General features: G+C 47.6%; 1 pseudogene; it reads left to right on the top strand.

Moving 5' to 3' along the window:
* Nucleotides 1-12,107: 12,107 nt before the first annotated feature.
* On the top strand, nt 12,108-12,749 carry LOC136509456 (uncharacterized; annotated as a pseudogene).
* Nucleotides 12,750-17,840: the final 5,091 nt, after the last annotated feature.

Below are 17,840 nucleotides of genomic sequence, written 5' to 3'. Positions count from 1 at the left end.
CTCTCTCCCCTTTCTTTCCTAGGAACCACCGTGGCTCTCAGGAACGCTCACAACAAGAAGGAGAAGGGAAGGTGGCGGTAGAGGAGGAACAGGCAAAAGAACGGGATGAAAACCCTCTCACTTCTCCTACTTAAGGGAAAGGAAACAACAGTTAGGGGAGGACGCGCTGACTGGGGAAGGCAGAACGGCGGAGCGAGAAAACCTCTCTCTTTTCCATTTAATGCAGATAAGATGTGATCTGACCGACGAGACATGCTCTGCCAGACGGAACGGCTCCTGATCAGAAGGGACGTGGCCTGGCCATGGCCCACCACTACCGCACGATCAACCACTACCACACGACGAGCACAGGAACCAAAGCGCCACCACACGCGGGCAGCTCCCCACTTCCCCAGGCCAGGCCTGGGGAGACCAAAAATGAAATCTCCGCTAGGAGACCAACCGGCCCCCTGAGTCGATCGAATCACTCAGTATCCACACCGAGACACAGGTAGGAAGCGAAGGGACGCCCCATGTAGGCCATGCCGAGCCCATCACGAATGACAAGCACGGGTCCCGGTCGGACATTTCCGACTGAAGCTCTCCGAACCCCGTCACTCCAGTCGTCAAGGTAAACACTACCAAAACCCCCTCTATTTCTTTATAATCATTCATACATCCATACGCACATTCATTCCATACGCCCGTGCCTCTCAGATGATTCAAGCCCTGAACCGCCCGGGGGCTCGGGAACTAAGCATCGCACGTGCAGTGAAATGCATCAGAACGCTCCGTGTTGTGTCACGAACGGCAGTTGCCTCATTCGACATGAACAACCAACAGAGCCAGGGGAGAAAACCGTAGATGAGCCCCATGCGGCCCTCGCCCGGTCCGGCAGACCGGTTCATCTCAACCTTCTCGTTTGATCCTGAACCTCTCGCCAGGCCCACAGAATCTCCATCGAGGGGAGGCCATTAGGCCACCCGGGTCGCTCTTCGGAATGACCTAGGCATCTGCCGGGTTGCAGGTAAAGGAGTAGTGGAATGTCACAAGAGGGCTATGCCGACCCCGTCATGAACGACGGACCCGGATTCTGCTCGATCACACCCGTTAGCGAGCTCACTGAGCTAGTCTTTGAGCCCGAGCGATCGGGACAAGCGATGAAACTCAGCCCCTCTGGTTGTGAGGAACCGAGGATGGGGTAACGCACACAACTCACATCGACCCCCATGAAGGCCCGACAGGGCTCGGGGGCTCAAGACAAATGCCAAAAACCATGGGACCACGACCCCGAACTCACGTCGATAGGATCTACGACATCCGGCTATGCTTGGGACTGTGACCCCGAACTCGCGTCGACAGGATCTACGACATCCGGCTATGCCTGGGACCGCGACCCTAAACTCGCGTCGATAGGATCTACGACATCCGGCTATGCTTGGGACTGTGACCCCGAACTCGCGTCGATAGGATCTACGACATCCGGCTATGCCTAGGACCGCGACCCCGATCTCACGTCAACAGGATCTACGACATCCGGCTATGCTTCCGACTGCGCTCCAAAAACTCCTGGCACCGCGACACCAAACTCACGTCATTGGGATCCACGAGCTCCGGCTCATCCGATTCCTGAACTAACTAAACTAACTCTCTCAATCCACGGCGCGCACCGATGCCTGGGTCCGCCCGCGACTCCGCCTCGCCCGATCCCACGGTGCGCATCGACGCCAAAGATCAGTGAGCTCTGTCGCATCCGAACTAACTCTCTTGATCCATGGCACGCACCGATGCCAGGATCCATTCACGACTCCACCTCGCCCGATCCCACGGCATGCATCGATGCCAAAGATCAGTGAGCTCTGTCACATCCAAACTAGTCTGTCTCCATCCGCGGCGTGCACCGACGCCAGGGTCCGTTCACGACTCCGACTCACCCGATCCCACGGCGCGCATCGACACCTAAGTTCAGTGGGTTCTGCTTTTTTATCCAATCCCTGCACCTCACCGCCTCGGCTGCGCAACGATGCCTTGGTTGATAAAGTTCTGTCTCAAACCGAAAAACACGAACACACGCCTGCCAGACGAAACACCCCCCAGATGGTTTTGCCCGAACCACCCGAGGGCTCGGGGGCTACACCCGCGGGTGCGCTCGCGCGTACCCACCGACACAACAAAACAACCTCCCCTACTGACGACATAGCAAACCTCCCAGCCGGTTCTACCCGAACCGCCCGGGGGCTCCGGGGCTACACCCGCGGGTGCGCTCGCACGCACCCGCCGGCAAGACAAAAATCCCCCAGATGATTCTACTCGAATCACCCGGGGGCTCGGGGGCTCCTGTCAGGTTCATAAACCCGGGGTCCCTCGGGGACCGGCTTCCACGCCAGGACTTAGCCCAAGAAAACAGCATATAGTTCATGGGTCGGCCCAAGAGTCTAAAACACAATGGGCCGAAAAGGCAGTCCGGTCACCGACTGGAAGGTCTACCCAAAAGAACAGCACCTGCTCGTCAACTTCTTCAGCCCACCTCTCCGACCGGAGCACTCGCTTCGGACGCCAGACGCCTCCGGACGGTCTCTCCAATCGGAAGGCCTGGCCCAAAGCGCTACTTCCGACTCCGACCCCGCGTCTCTCCGACCGGGATACATAGGAACCCTGCTTGCCGCTCTTCTCTAACTGGCGCAACCGGAGCCGACTGGGGCCATCTGACCGGGGATGCCCGCTCAGAAGGGACCAGGGACGAACGGAGAAGGCAGCGCACAAGTCAAACCACGATACCAGGGACCATACCCTGTACGCCTGCGGGAACAGTACTTCACAACCGCCCTGACGCAAATAGTCTTGTAGGCGCCGACATTTGTGTCTACAGTATTGTTGGCGTCGTTGGACTCCCGTACGGCAAAAAGCCCCCCATGTGCCTCTGGGCATCAACAGTGTTGCGGGCGCCGGGATTCACCGTACCGGGTAAACGTGGTAAGGCTCCTCACATGCCTCTAGGCATCGAACAGTATTTTGCAGGTACCGACATCTACCCTTCCTGAAGAAGACAATGCAACCGCCCACATGCACCTGACCTTCTACATTGGCATCAACAGTGTTGTGGGCGCCTACCATTATCCTGTCCTCATCGGCATGGGCAACAAGACTTAGTGGCATCCGTACTCTCACCCTCTCACCTGTAAAGCCATCCCCTTCATCTATAAAAGGGGATGCACTCCCTCCAACTAAGGAGGTCGACTTCTTCAAGCTCAGTTCCTTTAGATTCATTAGTCCAATAGCTCACAACCATAGAATCGCCAAGTTCGGACCTCAAGCACATGCTTGAACACTTAGCTCATAGCGGAGTTCCCGTCGCTCTCGGCCCTTCTGACCGGAGCCGACCGGGCCTCTGGTACCCCCCATCTTTCTCCTTCTCGTTTGTAACCCCACAGCAGACTTCGAGCACCTGGGCTCAGGAATAAAGTCACCGACCGACCCAAACTGGACATAGGGCACGTTGCCTGAACTAGTATAAACCATGTGTCATTGAGTGCTAGGCCACCTCCGATCACAACGTACAACAAAACTACAAATATTCACTAGTTGGTCACTTTCTGTACCAACAGAGTGATGAAAAAGAAATGCATTTCAATGCTAGAGCTAAAAATTGCTTGTTTCAATCATTTATTATGGATGTATTTAACTAAGTGTTCACTTTAAATACGACACATGAAATTTGGTTAAAACTCCAAGAGCTCCATGATGGCACAAGTAATGTCCGTGAGCAAAAACATTGTCTAGCTAAACAAAATTATGATTCCTTTACAATGAATGATGATGAGCTTGTTCGTGATATGTATTCTCATTTGAATCTAATTATCAATGAGCTCCATTCAATAGGATTAATAAAGCTAGATGATGCGGACATCGTGAGGAAGATCATCTCCGTGCTACCACAAAAGAAATATGCAAGCATCATCACCATTCTTCACAACATGGAGAACTTGAGCACCATGACTCCGGGCATAGTCATTGGCAAGCTAGTGGCATTTGAAATGTCACGTAAGATGGGTCAAGAAGAAGCTTCTTCATCAAGCAAAGGCAAAGCTCTCGCATGTAGCGAGAAAAAGAAGATGAAGGGGAAGCAAATTGAGACAAGCTCAAGCTCAAGCTCCTCAAGTGAAGATGAAGAAGAAGATGAGGATGATGATGATGATGAAGACTCAAGTGAAGATGATCAATCTTCCTCCTCCACCTCCGACCTTATGAAGAATCAATCAAATTAATCAACAAGGTGGAGAAGATGATTCAAAGGCTCAATGTCAAGGGTGTGCCCATCCAAATTCAAGATCTCATTTTCACCAATCAAAGAAATGAGCAAAGAAAGAGAGGATGCTATGGATGCGGCGAGTTGGGACACTTTGTGGAAGTTTGTCCAAACATGCCCACACCTAAGACAAAGAAGAAGGCAAGCAAGAACCAAGCCCTCACATCAATAAGATCATGGGATGATTCTTCAAGGGAAGAAGAACACCATTACAAGAGGTGAGGCCGCAAGCACTCATCATCATGCTCTTCTTGTGTGTGCCTTATGGCACGAGGTAACGAAAGCTCATCCTCTAGTGAGAGTGATAGTGATGATGAAATGCCTTCTTATGATGAAATTGTGCAACAAAATCTTAATTATGCTAAAGTTTGCACTACTCAACAAAAGAAGCTTGGAAAATGAAAAGAAAAGATAGAAAGTTCACAAGAAGCATACAAATCTTTGCTTGAACAATATGAGAACTTTGCTAATCTAAATGTTGAACTATCTACTAAAATTGAGCAACTTGAGGCTAGTGCAACAAAAAATGCATGCACAATTAATGATGAGCAACTTGTAAAGAAGAATGAAAAATTAAAAGAAAAGTTAGCTAGCTCACAAGATGCTTATAAAAGTTTGCTTGCTAAAATGGAAACCAAGTGCAAACATTGTGATGAGCTAGCTAATAAAGTTGCTAATCTTGAAGCCGTTAGTAACACCCCCACCAAGGCATCTAAAAAGTAAAGTTCAATCTTTAACATGTCTAAAAAGGATGCCTCTACTTCTTGTAATGATTTATGTTTAGACTCAACTTCATGCAACCAAGTTTGTGTTGAGAAAGTTGTTGTAGATACATGCACACAAGGGGTTGCAAAGGAGAATGAGCAACTCAAGCAAGAAGTAGCTCGCCTCACCAAGGACTTGACTCAAGTGAAAGGCAAGGTGAAGCAAGCCCAACTTCATCAAGATAACACCATCAAGGGAGTGAAGAAGCTTGATGAAGGACAAACCATGGTTTGCTATGTGTGCCACAAGGAAGGTCACAAGTCCTATGAGTGCAAGGTGAAGAATGGGGGAGGAGCAAAGAAGAAAGAGAAAAAGCAAACAAGCAAGCTCTCCAACACCTACACCAACAAGGTGGACAAGAAGGCCTCCACACCTTATCTCTTGAAGAAGAAGAAAAATGACAAGGTGGTGGCCATCAAGGTGAACAAGCAAGCCAACAATGGGGTCAAACGCTTTTGGGTGCCAAAGGAAATCATTTCCAATATGAAGAGCACCAAGAAGGTTTGGATCCCGAAAGAGAAATGAGAAGTCCAATGGACTTCAGGGAATTTGGAGACTTGGCAAAGTATGGGTGCATTTCATGGGGTGCATCACGATGGACAAAATCATTGACAAGTGGGTTAGTGAATATTATGGACCCAAATTCCCCTTCCCATGTTAGGTGACTAGATGTTATTACTTTCATTTGGTATTTCCTTCAAGTGATATTTTTCTTAAATTGGTATCTTTAAGCATCTAGTTACTCTTTATGCCTAGGTTTGCATTTGCATGCTTATATATTTTGTCATGCATACACTAGGTATATCTTATGGTAGGCTTGCTCAGTTTCATTCTTAACCCATGGAGCAAACCTACATGGTTTAAAATTGTTTAGGAGCACGGCACATAACTTAATTTTCAATTGTTCATCTAATATGTGCCAAAGTCCAAATTGTAGATAATTTCTTCCAAATATCGCTTTCGAAAATGACTCTCACATTCATGTGATGTCATATTTCAAGTGGTATTTTGATTCTAAAATCAATGTGCATGATTCCTACAAGTATTCCACACTTGTGTGCACAAATTTAGGGGGAGGTTACTCCACAAGTTGGATGCTTTGAGACTAACACTTTTTCAAGTTTATCATGTGTGTAGTAGTCTCATTGCAAGGAAAATGGAGTCCCTAGAGTTAAGCATCACACTTCAAAAATTCCACCACCATTGCAAGTGGTAGAAATCAAATTGGTTTCTGCATATGGTATTTCTAAACCAATATCATCATGTTGATATCACTTTGATATTTACATGCTTTCTCCATGCATTATATAGAATAAATTCCCTTGAGCAATATTTTACCAAGTATGCATATGCTTTGTCTTTTACCACATGTATGCATAGATTTAGGGGGAGCTTAATCTATATAATGTGAGAGTCAAATTTTGTGACCTATACCTCTCTACATACAAAGGTTCACAAAGTTTGACCCTCCCTTGTGCTACTAATGTCTTCCTTTTCGGTGTTTGATTCCAAAGGGGGAGAATTTAGAGGACCCAAAGCAAGCATTAATTTGTAGGACCAAAAGCTAAATCATATTAATTTACAAGTGATAATGGTCTACAAATAGTAATGGTCCGAGAAAGGGAGGATAGTGGATTATGGATTAGTCTAAGTAATGGGGAGAATTTGTAGGAAACAAGGCTTAAATCCACAATGCCACATGGGGACATTTGCAAGGGCAAGATAAGTGTTCATGTAGTATCTTTTAGACTTACAAGTAATATCTTTTAGTATCATGTAAACTTGCCCCTTGCATTGCATCCTAGCAAGTAGATAGTTTTTAAATTCCAAAATTTTATTTTTTGCTTACTTTGGTCGTGTTGTCATCAATCACCAAAAAGGGGGAGATTGTAAGGAAAATGGACCCTAGGCCCATTTACTTTGGATTTCGGTGTTTGATGACCAACACAACCAACTTGGACTAATAAATTTGCAAGTGTTTGTTTTGTAGTTCAATAGGGTGCAAGATGTGACTTGGACGAAGGCGACGTGATGATCCGATGATCAACACCACAAGCAAGACCTTAGGAGCACAAGAGAAGACCCAAGATATCAAGCAAAGTCCAAGCATGAAGATAGGAACCAAGCCATACGCAAGATCGCGAAGAAACGAGCTCACAGAGGTGACCGGACGCTGGACCAGACGCTAGAAGAAGCGACCGGACGCTGGACCGGACGTTGGCAGAAGCGACCGGATGCTGGACCGGAGGCTCGGCAGACAGGCGTCATCAGCAGCGACCGAACGCTGGACCGGACGCTGGCGACAACCGACCGGATGCATGGCAGCAGCGTTCAATCGAGTACAGAGAGGTTCCAGAGCAGCAAAATTGCGACCAGACGCGTCTGGGGGCAGGTGACAGGACGCTGGTAGCGTCCGATCAAGTATTCATGGCTCCAACGGTCAGGACGACCGGACGCGTCCAGTCAGGACGAGATCAGCTTCCGGTCAGTAGCAGAAAAGCGGGACTTCATCCCCAACGGCTACTTTCTCAGTGGGGCTTATAAATACAACCCCCAACCGGCCATTTGAGGTGTGTGGAGCTGAGGAAACATACCAAGGGTGTTGATACACCATTTTAGTGATCTCCACTTGCATAGTGCTTAGTGTTTCATTAGGTGATTAGCGTAGGTGCTTTGCGAAGTGCTTAGGTTGATTAGACCATCGCTTATGCGCTTGCTCTAGGTTTAGGCCTAGTGTTTAGTGAGGTTTGCATACCTCTTACCACTCGGTGCTTGTGAGCACCATTGTTGTACATTGGAGGGGCTTGTAGTCTTGTGAGATCACACCAACCGCGTTTGTGGTGTGGCCGCCACCGTGTACCGGAGGGAACAAGGCCCGCGGCGTTTTGACCAGAAACTTGATAGTGAAGACGGCGGGGAGCATCCATGACAGGCTTGCCAGAAGGCACGTCAGAGACCCACTTGCGCGTGGGGAAGGCCCGAGGCTATCCACGGAGTTACCCGACCGGGAGCTTGGCCCTTGCGAGGGATTCCTTGCGAGGGGCTCCAACGAGGACTAGGGGGAAGCTTTCGCGCTTCTCGATACCTCGGTAAAAATACCGAAGTCATCGATGGGAGTTTGCATATCTCTTCCTTGCTCTTTAGCTTCCGCATTTACATCAATTGTATTACGTCTATTGCGGTAGAGATAGAAACACACTAGCAAAACCGTAGTTGCACATTTAGATAGTTTATCTTTTGCACAGGTTTTGCTAGAGGTAGAAAAAGAGGCCATAGTTTTGGAGTCAAAATTTTAAGTTGCCTAATTCACCCCCCCCCCTCTTAGGCGTCATGGTCCCTTCACTCACCTTTGTGCAACCAAGTTTGTGTTGAGAAAGTTGTTGTAGATACATGCACACAAGAGGTTGCAAAGGAGAATGAGCAACTCAAGCAAGAAGCAGCTCGCCTCACCAAGGACTTGACTCAAGTGAAAGGCAAGGCGAAGCTAGCCCAACTTCATCAAGATAACACAGTAAGGGAGTGAAGAAGCTTGATGAAGGACAAACCGTGGTTTGCTACGTATGCCACAAGGAAGGCCACAAGTCCTATGAGTGCAAGGTGAAGAATGGGGGAGGAGCAAAGAAGAATGAGAAGAAGCAAGCAAGCAAGCTCTCCAACACCTACACCAACAAGGTGGACAAGAAGGCCTCCATACTTTATCTCTTGAAGAAGAAGAAAAATGACAAGGTGGTGGCCATTAAGTGAACAAGCAAGCCAACAATGGGGTCAAACGCTTTTGGGTGCCAAAGGAAATCATTTCCAACATGGAGAGCACCAAGAAGGTTTGGATCCCGAAAGGGAAGTGAGAAGTCCGATGGACTTCGGGGAATTTGGAGACTTGGCAAAGTATGGATGCATTTCATGGGGTGCATCATGATGGACAAAATCATTGCCAAGTGGGTTAGTGAATATTATGGACCTAAATTCCCCTTCCCATGTTAGGTAACTAGATGTTATTAGTTTCAATTGGTATTTCCTTCAAGTAGTACAATTTGCTTTTCCTACAAGTGGTACTTCTTACAAATTGGTATTTTTTAAGCATCTAGTTACTTTTCATGCCTATGTTTGCATTTGCGTGCTCATATCCTTTGTCATGCATGCACTAGGTATATCTTATGGTAGGCTTACTCGGTTTCATTCTTAATCCTTGGAGCAAACCTACATGGTTTAAAATTGTTTAGGAGCACGGCACATAGCTTGTCTTTCTATTGGTCATCTAATATGTGCCAAAGTCCGAATTGTGGATAATCTCTCCTGAAATATCGCCGTCGGAAATGACTCTCACATTCATGTGATGTCATCTTTCAAATGGTATTTTTATTCTAAAATCAATGTGCATGTTTTCTACAAGTATTCCACACTTCTGTGCACAAATTTAGGGGGAGGTTACTTTACAAGTTGGATGCTTTGAGACTAACACCTTTTTCAAGCTTATCATGTGTGTAGTAGTCTCATTGCAAGGAAAATGGAGTCCCCGGAGTTAAGCATCATAATTCAAATATCCACCACCTATTGCTAGTGGTAGAAATCAAATTGATTTCCACATATGGTATTTCTAAACCAATATCATCATGTTGATTTCAATTTGATATTTATATGATTTCTCCATACATTATATAGATTAAACTCCCTTGAGCAATAATTTGTCAATTATGCATATGCTTTACTTTCTACCATATGTATGCATATATTTAAGGGGAGCTTAGTCTATATAATGGTAGAGTCAAATTTTGTGACCTATTCCACAGCACTTACAAAGGTTCACAAAGTTTGACCCTCCCTTGTGCTACTAATATCTTCCTTTTCGGTGCTTGATTCCAAAGGGGGGGAATTTAGAGGACTAAAAGCAAGCATTAATTTGTAGGACCAAAAACTAGATCATAATAATTTACAAGTGGTAATGGTCTACAAGTGGTCATGGTCCGAGAAAAGGAGGATTGTGGATTATGGATTAGCCTACGTAATGGGGAGAATTTGTAGGAAGCAAGGCTTATTTCCATAATGCCACATGGGGACTTTTGCAAGGGCAAGATAAGTTTTTATGTAGTATCTTTTAAATCTTACAAGTAGTATCTTTTAGCATCATATAACCTTGCCCCTTGCATTGCATCCTAGCAAGTAGGTAGTTTTCAATTTTCAAAATTCTATTATTTGCTTGCTTTGGTCGTGTTGTCATCAATCACCAAAAAGGGGGAGATTGTAAGAAAAATGGACCCTAGTCCCATTTACTTTGGATTTTGGTGTTTGATGACCAACACAACCAAATTGGACTAAAGAATTTGCAAGTGTTTGTTTTGTAGTTCAATAGGGTGCAAGACGTGACTTGGACGAAGGCAACGTGATGATCTAATGATCAACACCATAAGCAAGACCTTAGAAGCACAAGAGAAGACCCAAGATATCAAGCAAAGTCCAAGCACGAAGATAGGAACTAAGCCGGACGCAAGATCGCGAAGAAACGAGCTCATAGAGGTGACAGGACGCTGCAAAGGACGCTGCTCAGGACGCTGCACCGGACACTGTACCGGACTCTGCACAGGACGCTGCACCGGACGCTCCGATCAAGGGGCTTGGCAACAGCAGTGTCAGCAACAGCGACCGGACGTTGCACCGGACGCTGCACCGTACGCTCCGATCAAGAGGCTCGGCAACAGCAGTGTCAGCAACAGCGACCGGACGCTGCACATGACGCTGAGTGCCAGAGTTCGGTCAACATCAGTAAGGTTCTAGAGAGTCGTTTTCGTGACCAGACGCGTCCGGTCAGTGCTGATCAGACGCTGGTCAGAGTCCGGTCAGTAGCAGAAAAGCAGAATTTCGTCCCCAATGGCTACTTTCTCAGTGGGGCTTATAAATAGACCCTCCAACCGGCTATTTGAGTTGTGTGGAGCTGAGTAAACATATTTAGGGTGTTGATACACCATTTTAGTGATCTCTACTTGCATTGTGCTTAGTGATTCATTAGGTGATTAGCGTAGGTGCACCTTCTATATAATCATAAATACGTACGCATGTGGTACTAAAGCCAAATTTCGAAGTGGATCAAATGTCGTTTATCTACTAGTGGCAGAGAGCACTTTGAGAGGTAGAGCGGGCAATGTAGATTCTAATTTGAAGGTTCTGGGTTTGTGTTAAATGCCTTGCGACTTGCCAATGATGACCGACTGTGAGGCCGTAGGCGGCGGCGGTGTCACGAGCAGGACCAAAGCCCATGAGGTTGAAGCGATACACCTGCTTTTTATTTTATATTATTATTAATATTTTTTTATTAGGAGCAACTGTTTGTTGGAAACTGTCGGTGATGGTAGGTGTTAATTTTTATTTCGTTTGATTACAAAAGGATGGAAACTAAAACCAGGCTTTTAGGATTACATTTTTTCCCGTTACGTACGGTTGGAGATGCATGCTGTTAGGCTAGTGAATGATGATCCTTTGTTTAGAGGAAATGAAAACAGAAAATCATTGCAGTGGTCGATCGAAAACAAGGTTATTGGGTACATACGTGTCATGGGTGCATATTATGTGCATGCATGTCATCATTAGAGATAGATGACGTATAGGAGGCCAGGCCGGGCAAGTCGGGTCTGCATGCAACAACCGGCTAGGCGTCGTGAATCGTGATGGCTCCGACTCCGATCCATATCGGTACGTTTTGATCCGACTCGAACAAGGCATGCAGCCATATATGCAGGCGATCCGATTATTACGGCAAGGCGGCAACGATTGATCGTCCGATTATTCGTTGGTGTATCGGAATCGGAAGAGGCAGCCACCACCTTCCCCTTCCAACAACCCCGGCCTTCTTGTGTTTCTTCCATTATATATATTGATCGAGCCAGTAACAAAGGTTTTGAGCAGCCCCGGCCGGCCGGCCCTTTGCATTGCTGCTCGCTCGCTGTACGTATTTGCCTAGCTTGCCAGCCCCGATCGATCGATCCACCGCTGCGTGCTCAGCTCTTGTCGCGCCACCGTGCTTACATACCGGCCGTCGGTGGATCGGATCCACTTGCATTGGGGAGAGATGAGCTATGTGCCTGGAGCACCGAGATGGTGGCTTGAAGATGACCTAGACAGCATTGATCCCGTGGACTTGGCCTTGGCCCCCTATCGTCCTGGTAGTACATATTACCATGAAGCCTCTCGGAGAAGGAGGTCATTTTCTGCTCTACTACTAGTCGGATCTCGACATCGATCTCCATCGCCACCCCCATCGTCCCTCCAAACCGCTATCTCTGGTTCTGCCAGCCGGCGCCAGCGCAGTCCCATCAGTAAGCGTGCTCGCATCCCTGCCTCCAGCAAGGCCATCCTGGGGCTCAAGGAGGTCACCACCACGGACGACGACGACGACTGTGCCATCTGCCTTAAGCCTTTGGCTGATCCTGCAGATCAGGACAAGGAGGAGCCAACAGCAGCTGGTGTAGAGAACATGACAAGGCTCCGCGCCATGCCCTGCTCCCACACCTTCCACCAGCACTTCATCTTCCAGTGGCTCCGCCGCAGCGCCGCCTGCCCTCTCTGCCGCCACCGGCTGCCCACCACGGATGACGATGACGAGGAGGAGGGGGATGACTAGGATGACCGGAGGAGGAACGGGAGCATGCAACAAGACGCACGGAGGCATCATATCCTAGCTAGGGTTCGACGACTACGAAAGATCCGATGATATTTTCACATCATCATATATCTAATATAGATTATGAAACATATATGACGACCCAGCAGCATCTCGTTCTCTTGTACCTACCTAGCTACCTTAGGTCCAATGCAATGCAAGCTGTGATCTGTAACATACATATAATCATAAATACGTACGCATGTGGTACTGCTTGATATATATGCGGTTTCATGTTTCAATCCTTGTAAAGATACTCTGCTATAGTATAAGCAATTGTATGTGGAGAGCACATGCACCTTCTATTGACAAGCACGAGAATCGGCGGTGAGTGGTGACCTTGCAGCATAGTGGAGGTTGACTGGTTGTGGAACGAAGGAAAGACAACACCATGGGCGTGTAGATAGCGTGTTTGATCTTGTGGACAACACCATGGGCCAGGCTCGCACGGACCTCAGAGCAAAGGAAAGGCTGCATCCAAGAAACGAAACTCACCTTCGTTTCTTCCGGGCTCGGGTTGCATACTGCAGCATCGGACTTCGTGAAAATACAGCTGTGAGTGTAGAAAGGTAGGATCCATACCAAGTACAAGCAAACAAACAAAGGGTGTGTTTGTCCAGGCTCGTTGATGCAAGTGGACCAAAACATAGTTAGTCTCACCCATTCAACCTGCCACTCCACAGCCTGACGTCACTCCCACAATACACGCCATAAGAAGTACTATTTTATTTATAGCATTTTCATGATTTTATTTACTCACTCAAAAACTATAAAGTACTTGTACAGTGAGTACCTTTTCCTTTCTAAAGTTCGAATTAATTATTTTGTAGATTATTATGGGCTTTGGCCCGTTTTTTCTATTGTTGGGTTATCTCTTCCTAATTCATGTTAATTACATGTTTCCCTTGTCCCTTGACCGGCACCATCTAGCTGCACTACCCCGTGGAAATTTTATCCAGCATGGTTGAGAGCGATTGCAGGATGAGGAGACAGCAGACATAAGATAGTCCACGCAGGGGAGTGTCAAGATTTTATTGAGTTCCTTGCATCAATCAGTTCATCCAAAAACTTAAGCTGATATAAAAGAGAGGTGGACTAATGAATTGCCCCTTACATGGAGGCTCCCCTTAGGCCTTACAATGGAATAGGAACAAGCAACAATTATTTTATATAATTGCTCTAGCCAGGATTGGAATTCAATATCTCTAGCCCTGATATATGCCAAATTTGACTTATAAATTGCATGCACCAACTAGTTCAACCCAAAAGCTTAACAGACTTGCTAGCTCCTGGACGTCCGATCCGGGCGCTAGCGTCCAGCGGATGCTGCCCGCACAGGGAGCGAGCGAGCTCCTAGCGCATCGGGCAAGCGAGCGAGCGCATCAGCAGTGGGCCCGTGTCGCCCCGGACGTTGCCCACACCACTCCTGACATCGTCCTGCGCCGCCAGCCGCTTCCCACGCGTATCCCATGTGGAACACCCGATCTACTTTTGAAATACTCAGATGCAACAGTTGCAACATATAAAGGAAGACAGATGAAACACTCGAAACAAGCGTATGAAACACTTACGAAAACGCCTAAAAATATTTAAAACCATTGCAAACATATGCAACATCCAGATGAAACACTTGCAAACTTACATATGAAACACCTGAAAACACTTAAAACATATGCTCGCAACATGCATGTATATGCAACATTTAGATCTACTTTTACAACATCCAGATAAAACACTTGCAACATTCGTCTGGAACAGATGAAACATTTAGAACATACACTTGAAACATACGTGTATAGCCATTATAACATGTGCACCATCCCGATCTACTTTTGCAACATCGATATACAACACTTGCAACATACTTCTGAAACATTTGAAACGCATGAAACATACTCTTGCAATATACGCTTTCAGCGTAGCATCTAGTAGTTGTTTGGACGAATGGAGGCTCGTCGATGCGGAGCTCGATGCCGTGGAGTGGCGTGGAGGGCGTCGTTGTGGAGCACGTTGGTGGCATGGACCTCGGCTGGGGCCGGGGCAGGCAGATGGAGCGTGGCCACGACGGGAGGCGCAAGTCTAGGCGGGAGTACATGGCGTGGGTGGGCGGCGAAGAGGGCGCAAGCGGGCTCGCGCAGTGCAAGCGAGGGCGGCGCGGGCGAGGGCGGGGTCTGTCCCGCGGACCAGAGCGAGCGGGCGGGGTGGTTTGGGCAAGGGCAGGGTCCATTCCGCGAGTGGGGGGCACGCAGCGCATAGAGCGAGCGGGCAACCCGAGCTATAAGGAGGTGTTTACACCGAAATTTGGAAAGAAAGTCGTAGTGACTCAAAAGCTGCCAAGATCATGTCATCAAGGAATCAATCACGTGCAAATCAGAACTAGCCGATTCGGATGCAAGAATTAGAATCGGCTTTCTTCAGATGGTGCCAGCAGATAAGGACAAAGGCTGCGATCAGCGCTAGGACAGAATGTGATGGATTCTCAAAAAGGGAAAGATTAGAGTCCAAGTTATCATAAATTAGGAATGTTTCATTTATACCTAGGACTGAATGTGAAGGATGATTGGATCTATGAAAGAGAAAAGGAAAAACCACTGCAGGACTTCGGCAGGTAGAGAAGAACGAAGGAACAGTTGCGAATGGGGATGTATTCGAGGCCGAAACCACCAGCCGGTATTTGAAGACCTGAAGCGAAGGGGCGGACGCCTCGGGACGTGTAAAAGGCAACAACAATTAATTGAAGGTGAAGCACCACTTCACTAATGCCAATGGGAATACGGCCCTGAGCAACTGAAAGACAGGAAATCGAAGGGTTCTCTTAATAAAAGCCGTGTTTTCAGACTTGATCGAACTAGAGGTCTGGATCGGCTGTATCAAATCGGCTCTTTAGCCGAAGGAGGAGGCGTGAGTAAACAACGGAGAATATGATCAGTTCTACACAAGATACGCGTTGACATGCGGATCTCAAGTCTTGGACATCATGGGTCGCTCTCGGTATTTCTAGTCGAATGGCATCAGCTCCCGCGGGCTATTGACTTCTCCGGCTGATCTAGAGATACTCTCGAAGACATACTTATGACGACCAAAAGGCGAGATAGCCGGTATGGTCACCTAATCAGGAGAAACCTTATCGGCTCAGGCATTGCGCGCTTGGTACATTTTGGAGACACTAGGAGGAAAAGAAGGATTCGACAGAGCAATCGAATGGGGAATATTTGAAGGAATATTGCCCTAACGTTTGGATTTATACTTTGCAACCAATTTGCTTAGCTAGCCGATACCACAAGGGTATCGCTTCTGGTGCAAAAAATAAACCCAGGAGGGTAAAAGACCAGCACAATGTATATCGCCCAAAGAAAACATGAAGGAGGTATGAAGCACGGAGCAAAGGAGAATCACTCAAGGCAAGGAAGTTGTTTGCCAAATGTCGCCTATTACAAACTACAGGCCGGGAAAAACTTTGCTTACTATATCATCGGCCAGGGTATTGAAAGCTACAGAATTGGCAACACTCATAAAATCCTCAACCAAGCGCTCATGCTCCCCAGGGTATGCCGCGTCTGAAAAAACATGGGGAAGAAGCTGAAGATTATGGCCCGAACGGGCTTGGGCGGCAGCCAACACCGTGGCAGCGCCATGACGAACGCCACGAAGGGCGACCTCCCTGACACGATTCGGGATGTCATGCAAACGAACCACCGGAACAGCGCCCCTGACATTGACAAATCCCGCCGCATGATCCGCAGCTGATCAAAGACTCTCCAGTTGGGCGGATAGATCTAAAAGATTCAAAGGGGAGATGATCAGAGCCTTGAAGATGAAACTGAAAGAGAGAAGAGGATATGACATGTATCTTACTCGTAATTCTGGCCTCAGCCTTGGCCAACCTATCCTCCACTGAATCAACCTCGGGAGGTGATTGACATCTAACCATGGCTAGGGCCGATTCAGCGAGGGAGAGGCATTCAGCGAGGCTCTGGCCATTCCGATCGATGGAGGCAAGCAGATCATCGTCATCAATCTGCCTCCTCTGACAACAAAGGAACTGGCGATGAGCTATCGATGAAGAGGTCCCCAAAGGCCGAACGGAATCGACCCTATTCCCCGAGGCAGTGAGGGCATCGCAAGATGCACCCTCTTGACGATGGATGCGCTGGCGCGGTGATACAGATACATCGAGGCCCTCCGCAGTAGGCATCTTGCCGTTCTCCATAATCTCAAACCTACGGAAGAGCAGGAAATGTATAATGATGCAGAAGGTTTGAGACAGAGTGGGTTGTTGTTAGATCCACAACCATGGCCCGTATATATAGCCCTGGGATGCGGAAAGATAGACTTCGCCAAGGGTGTAAATCGGAAATGGAAGCGGAACAGCACTCTAGGAATTCAGGGGACGGATAACGAAGAGATAACAGATTCGGACCTATTGCTTCCCCAAATTACAAAATAGCGAGAAACAAATTCGAAGATTTTACATTGACCAGAGATCAACCTATCAAGGCTTCTTTGGATTGAAGGGAGCCCAAGCCCTGCAAGGCCGAAGGTCATCGTGGAACGAATCGACATTGGCCCATTGTACCCGAGAAGAGGGAAAATCGCCCGCCCAGCATGTGCTCAGCCGATTTCTCGGTAAATCGAAAAACTATGGGGAAGAAGCCTATGGCTTTCCCGGTGGGCGTTCAGTGGAACAAACAAGGGGAAGGTGTCCACACATTTTAGCCCTTGCAAACACTAGGACAGCTTTGCGAGCATGGAGAGAAGACTCAGGTGATATCACAAGAATCCTTCTAACCGCAATAGCTGATCCTCTTGCTCGACAAGGCGCTAGAATGAGCGACACAATCACCCTATGCACAAGAATTCTTCTAATTGCTCAGGATCTGCATAGGAAAAAGATAGACCATGGAGGATCTAGTAGAGTTGGGAACACCCGAGGAGGCAGATAGAAGGGAAACATGGCTGAATTGTTGAATTTGCTCTCGCCAGGGTCAGACATTTTATAGCCGGCCTGGAAGATGAATCCAAAGGCCCGTGAAGCAATAATGCTCCGTAAAAGTTTTTGAAGCATGGGCTCATGAGCTTACATAGGCGGCGACAAACAGTAGACCCCAGCTCAAGATTCTTTACCCGTGACTGCGGACCTAT

This window comes from Miscanthus floridulus, chromosome 15 (assembly GCF_019320115.1).
Source record: "Miscanthus floridulus cultivar M001 chromosome 15, ASM1932011v1, whole genome shotgun sequence".
Taxonomy (NCBI): Eukaryota; Viridiplantae; Streptophyta; class Magnoliopsida; order Poales; family Poaceae; genus Miscanthus; species Miscanthus floridulus.
This window is presented reverse-complemented; position numbering and strand designations above follow the sequence as displayed.